This window comes from Sorex araneus, chromosome 8 (genome assembly GCF_027595985.1).
Source record: "Sorex araneus isolate mSorAra2 chromosome 8, mSorAra2.pri, whole genome shotgun sequence".
Taxonomy (NCBI): domain Eukaryota; kingdom Metazoa; phylum Chordata; class Mammalia; order Eulipotyphla; family Soricidae; genus Sorex; species Sorex araneus.
In genome coordinates, this window is record NC_073309.1 from 56,488,515 (window position 1) to 56,494,802 (window position 6,288).

The 6,288-nt window shown below is 42.2% G+C and overlaps 1 protein-coding gene across 8 annotated transcripts in view; it reads right to left on the bottom strand.

The window, feature by feature from the left end:
• The window catches only part of LOC101549225 (zinc finger protein 141-like), a 29,931-nt gene extending 29,409 nt beyond the window's left edge, over positions 1–522 (bottom strand). For 7 of the 8 annotated variants that reach the window (XR_008631224.1, XM_055145340.1, XM_055145336.1 and 4 more), the window contains exon 1: positions 293–522. The gene's annotated coding sequence lies outside the window, so the exon portion shown is untranslated. Of the gene's footprint in view, positions 1–14; positions 257–292 lie in introns of those variants that run through there. The other variant, XM_055145338.1, reaches the window with a different exon arrangement.
• Between the last annotated feature and the right edge of the window lie 5,766 nt (positions 523–6,288).

Here is a 6,288-nt window from a genome sequence, read left to right on the forward strand (position 1 = left end):
GGTCCCACACATACAGCCTGCCGGCGGTTCAGATTTCTGCAGCCCCCGCCACACCCAGAATGCCGGCTGCACGCACACAGATGTGCACACACACGAACACGCACATACAGATGCATGCACACACGGTGCCACGTGGGCGCCACCCCGCACGCTCACACAGGCGTGCATCCTCTCAGATACCGCAGCACTGACCCTTCGGCTCATCTGCCGGGACTGGGCTACGGTGGGGGACCAAGGGTGGCGGGCCGGATCCCCAAAAAACCGCCCGCCCGGGACACGGCTCCGCACTCACCAGCCGCTCGCCAGAGCTCACTCCGCGCCGCTCGCCGCCTCCGGACCCGCCGCCTCGCGCTGACAGGGAGGCGGACCCGGCCCGCCCTCTCACCACCAGTCAGTCCGCCAGTCAGTGAGGCGCCGCGGAGCGCCCCCCTGGCGGCACACGCAGGCTTGTCCCGGCCCAATGCTAGTGGCCTGAATTCAAACCCGGTCCCAAGCGCGTCCAGCACCGCCCGCCGAACTACCGCTCCCAGAAGGCCCCTCGGAGGTTCGGCGTATCCGCCAAGGGGCTCGCGTCCCGGGCACTGCCGGGAAATGTAGTCCCGAGAGCGCCGGAGGCGACGCCAGGGGCTAGCGCGGGGCTCCTGGGAGGTCAGAGGAGGGGGCGCCGGCCCCTTCCTCTGGCCCCACGACAGTTTCTGCGAAGGGAGGGGCGTTTGCCTAGGGGCAGCCACGTCCTGTAGTCCACTTCCTGGCAGGTGGCTGAGGTTCGAGAGGTCCCCAGACACCTCCCCAAACTTCCATCATCCCTCGAAGCCCATCCCGGCCCACACCGCGGTCCAGGCAAAGGAAAAGCCAAAAAAAAAAAAAAAAAAAACCAAAACAATCCGGTGGTTAAACAACACTAGCACGGGCTAAGCTGCTTAGAGGTCAGAGTTGGAAGTACTTTTAGAAAGTTTGTTCCTTAGGCCAGAGCGATAGGACAGCGGATAAGGCATTTACCTTGCAAATGGCAGACCCATGTTCGACCTCCATCGTCCCATATGGTCCCCTGCGCCCGCCAGGAGTGACTCCTGGGTACAAAGCCAAGAGTAAGCCCTGAGCCTTGCCGGTTGTGGCCCCCAAACAAAACAAAACTGTTGGAGAAGTTAAAACACAGGGTCTTTGCCAATATTAAGAAATTTTGTTAAGTTTAAAAGCGGTATTGGCATTTATTAAAAAAAGAAACTCTTTAAAAGGAGTTTTTATTTTTGGCGCCTTGGAGTGGGTCAGTGGCAAATCAGTAAAACAATAAAATCCGCCTGCATGCAAGGAATGGACGCCCCTCCCCTCTGCTCTGCGCTCTGTAATCTCAGATGTGTAATCGGGCTTGTCAGCTTCATACTGTCTACTGCCTTTCTTTTATGCCAGATGAATGCGATCACGGTGTTTGCCTTTCTCCCTCCAACTCTATTTCGCATCATGATACCCTCCAGAACTAAGTTGATACAACCCGCTGAGTTTCATCTTTTCTTCCAGTTGAGTGATATTCCTGCTTGAGAATACCCAGCGACTTCTTTATCCACTCAACTGTCATGGAACATTTGAGTTGTTTCCATATTCTGACTTGTGTACTAAGTGCTGCAGTGAATGCAGTTGTGCACAGATCTTTTCAAAGGAAAGCTTTGAAGAAGTGGAACTGCAGGGTCATATGGATGCTCGGTTCTTAATTCTGGAGAGAAGTTTCCATGCTGTTTTCCATACAGGCTGAACCAGATGACATTACTGCCATGTTCCTTTTTGACCATATCCCTGTCATCACTGGTTGTTTCCAGTCTCTTGGGTTTATTCTCACCGAGATGATATCTCATTATGGTTTTGATTTGCAGTTCCTTGATAATAAGCAAATAAGCGATGATGAGTACCTTTTTATGTGCTACTGATCATCTACATGTCTTTGGATGAAAGTTCTATTTGTTGCTTCTCCGCAATTTTTAGTGTGGTTATTATTTTGTTGTTGCTAGGATTTGTGTGTGCTTTATAAATTTTGTATATTAGCTCTTTATCTAATGTTTAGTGTACAATCATTTTCTCCCCCTTGTGTCTTTTAATTTTAGCCCAAGCTCCTTCTGCCATACAAACGCCTCTTTCTTTGATTAGTTCCATTTGGTTTTTTGTTTGTTTTGCCAACAGAATCAAATCCTTGACCATATTTCTTAGATCCAAATCCTAGAGAGTTTTGTCTGTTTCCTCAATGTGTTTTATGGATTCTGATCTAATCTGGAGGTCTTTAGTCCACTGAGAATTTTTTGCATGTGTATAGTATGAGAGGTGAGAGGAGGTGTTTTTATTTGTGGCTGTTCAGCCTTCCCAATTCCAATTGCTGGAGATATGTTCCTTGCTCCACTTAATGTGGCAGACCCATTGCTGCAGATTAACTGTCCATGTATCTAAGGATTTATCTCTGGCTCCCAGTTCTATTCCACTGATCTGACATTCTACCTTTATTCCAGATAAAAGTTTTATTTGGAGACACAGCTGACTGTGGTCAGGACTTAGTCCTGGCAGGCTCTGGGGACCATATGGGAAGCCAAGGGATGAACCTGGGTCAGTACATACAAGGCAAGTTACCCACTGTACTGTCGGTCTGACCCCAAGGGTCCAATCTTTCCATCTGTTTTGTTTTTAATTAGAATATGTTGAAACTTGCCAAAAGTTTTCTCTGCATCTACTGATGTTTTTTATTTCCCTTTTTTAAATAGGCATATTACATTATTCATTTGCACATTTTGAATCATCCTTGTATACCTGAAATAAGTCTCACTTGATCATGGTGCATAATCCTTTTGACATATTGTTGGATTTGGTTAGCTATGATTTCCTTGAGGATCATTGTTCAACAGGGATATTGGCCCATAGTTTAGTTTTCTTTTATTTCTTTTTAGTAATTATTTCTGCCTTCTTTTGGTATTAGGACAATATTGGCTTAATAGAAGCTATTGGAAAGGTTTTTTGTTTGGGGGTCACACCCAGTGGGGTTCAGGGCTTACTCCTATCTCTGTGATTAGTTATCACTCATGGCAGTGCTTTGGTAACCATACAGGATGTCAGGGATCAACTCTGTGAAAGGCAAGTCTACTGCCTGCTCTACTCTCTCTTTCAGCCCCAAGATACCCTTTTCTTTGATCTGGATGGACTTGAGGGGTATAGGTAGTATGTCTTTGAAAATTTGATAGAACTAACTCATCTGGACCTACCTAGTTCTTGGGGAGGTTTTCATGGACTGTTTCCTTACTAATGATTGGACTGTTGAGATCTTTTATTTCCTGATTCAGTCTTCCGAGGTTGTTATGATCTAAAATGCATCCACTTTTAAGTTCTCCAATTCAGTGGCGGAAAGTTGTTCACGGTAATCTCATAATCCTTTGTATTTCTGAGATATCTGTTAGAATTTTTCTCCTTTAATAACCTTATTTGATTTGTTTGGGTTTTCTTTTTTATTTTCCTTTCTGAATATAGTTAAGTCACTTTTGTTTCTTCTTTTGAAAAAAACAGCTCCTGGTTTCCTTCACCTTTGTATTGTTTTCTTGATTTCTGCTCTAATTTCTATTATTTCCTTCATTACATTAGGAATCATTTGTTATTCTTTTTCTAGTTTTGGGAGCTGGTTATTTATTTGAGCTTTTTCTTATTCATAGCCTGGATTGCAATGAATATGCCCCTAAGTGCTACTTGGCTTGGGTCTCCCCACTGTTTCCCTCCAGGCTGAGGACCTCATTTCTCTGGTTAGAGAATTATCAATTTATTGGTTAGAGATCTCTGGGGTTATAAATAACTGGTGAAGTAAAGCAGTTGATTAATGAACAGATTGGCAGGATACTGAACTGTTCAGAGAAATTGAAGGCAGAATAAGGTTAGAAGGAGGTTAGCAGGGCAGCTTTGGCCACCACTACAACAAGAAAAGTGGTCAGCACTGTCACTGGAACAGCTTCCCTGTGTCCTACTTGGAAGTCCAATAGAACACCTGGCCTGGCCTTTGGACGAGAAAAGCACTATGGAATTTGCATGTGTTGAGTGGTACCAAGAGACTGGGGCAGCCAAATCTGGTGGTACTGGAGGCTATTCCTTCTCTGCTCAGAAGCAACCTCTGGTGATGTTGATAGACCATATGGGGTTCTGGGAATCCAAAGTGGGGTCAGCAGGATGAAAATCAAGTGCCTTACCTCCTGAATTGTCTCTCTCTTGTTCACACATCTCTACCTTAAGTACACAGTCCAGTCCCCCAACATGCAAAGGGTTTCAATAGGGGTATTAGTATAAATCATCTCTTCTGAGTCATGGGAGTGAAAAATCAGCAAGTCTAAGTATGGTACAACCCAGTGATCCAGTTAGCAAATTGGCTGAAAAAGCTCTAGTCACTATGGATTTACAATTAAACTAGGAAATTACATCCCAATTCATCAGGGCCAAAAGGCAGTTTCTAGTGGCAAATTCAGGTTGGAAAAAAAGGATGAAGGGAAATATTACCCTGACAAAACCCCTTTAAAAACAGGAATTAGAAACAAACCATTAAATTCTAAAGTGGTGTCTCCCTGAGCAGGGGGCACTCTAGTGATGAGGGACAAACCTCTTGTGCAATTGGGGGGTGGGGGTACTATCTACCTGTTGGCTTAGAAAGTAAGTTTCTGGATTTTTCTTTTTTACGTTGGGGGGCCACACCCACCAGTGTTCAGGACTTATTCCCAGTTCTGCACTCAGGGATCACTCCTAGAGGGCTTCATGGATCATATGGGGTGCCAGAAATTGAACTCAGGTTGGACAGGTGCAAACAAGTACCCTACCCACTGTATTATTGTAGATTTTTCCTTTCTGAAAAGGGGGAAGTAGAATAGGTCTAGAAATCTGTTCCAAATCAAAATAGTAACATTTTAATGTAAAGATATTGTTATTGCTTGTGCTTATCTGAATCTTCTATTTAAATGATTAGTATTTAAAATAAATCAAGTAACTTAAATATACTTGTGGTTGTTTAAAAACACTATCGAAATGTCAAAATTTTATAACTGTTTAAAAAATGCAGAATCAGATAGTATTAAAAATGCTTAGAATGATAATACAATAAACATAAAGAATCTGTAAGCAAACTTAAAGGTTAAAGGGGGCACTGAATTTTTTCACTTATAATTTTAATAAACTATATTTAACAACTCTAAACATTTGAGATAGACAAAAACCATTAAGTACTGTTTATTTTAAACTTAATTTTTATTGACAGTTACAGATAGAATCACCACAACCATATTTAAAAAAATCTGTGCATAAAAACAAAATATATTAAGATGTTAATTAGTCTTTGGATGGTGAAAATATGGGTGAGTTTTTCTTCTATGTATCTGTAACTTCAAACTTTCTATAATAAACATGTATTTGTTTATAATGGAAATATATGTAGCAAAGATGGGTTACCAAAACACTATAAGACCAATCAAGAAAAAGAGGACAAACTATCAACCATAATCCCACACAGCCACACCATTTCAAAATTGTTTTCCACATTTCTTCCCCTCTTCAATTCTACGAATATTTATCATTATCATCCTAACCATCAGATCCAGGCACAGATCAAGATGTTAACAACAGTTTGATGTTCAGAAGATAAGTAAATTATTTTTTCTTTCACATTACTGAATTTCTCCAAGTTTGGTGAGTAGAATGGAGTAGAATTATTATGGGGAAGTACATGCACAAAATTTAATACTGAAACATTAAAGATCCAAGAATTTGAGATAAAATATTTAACCATAATTTTATGACAACACTATTTTTAATTCCCTTTTTCCATTTATTGATTTAGCAATGTTACAGTCACAAACATGTGCACTGAATCACGATGGAGGAAGTATACCAGGATGTTAGCAGTAGGTGCTAGGTGCTGGGTGCTGGGAATATGGGTAACTTTTTAAACCTTTTCTAATTTACTCCTATTCTCCAATATTTTCCCACTGGGTCTGTATTATACTTGTAATAGAAACAAGCATAATCATGAGGAATCTTCAAAAACATTACAATGCAAATGTTTAACCATAACCTCACAAAGGCCACAAAACAGCTATTTGAATATACTATTTGACATGGTTACAATCATAAAGCTGTGCACAGAAGCAAGAATAAACAAGAATATGAAGAGTGTCTGCACGCTGACAAACATGCACCTGCCTTCGTCGAAAATCAGATGGGCTGAACACGTAATGCGATTTGGAGATGACCATTGGACTAGAGCTGTTACCGACTGGATTCCATGGGACGTCAAAA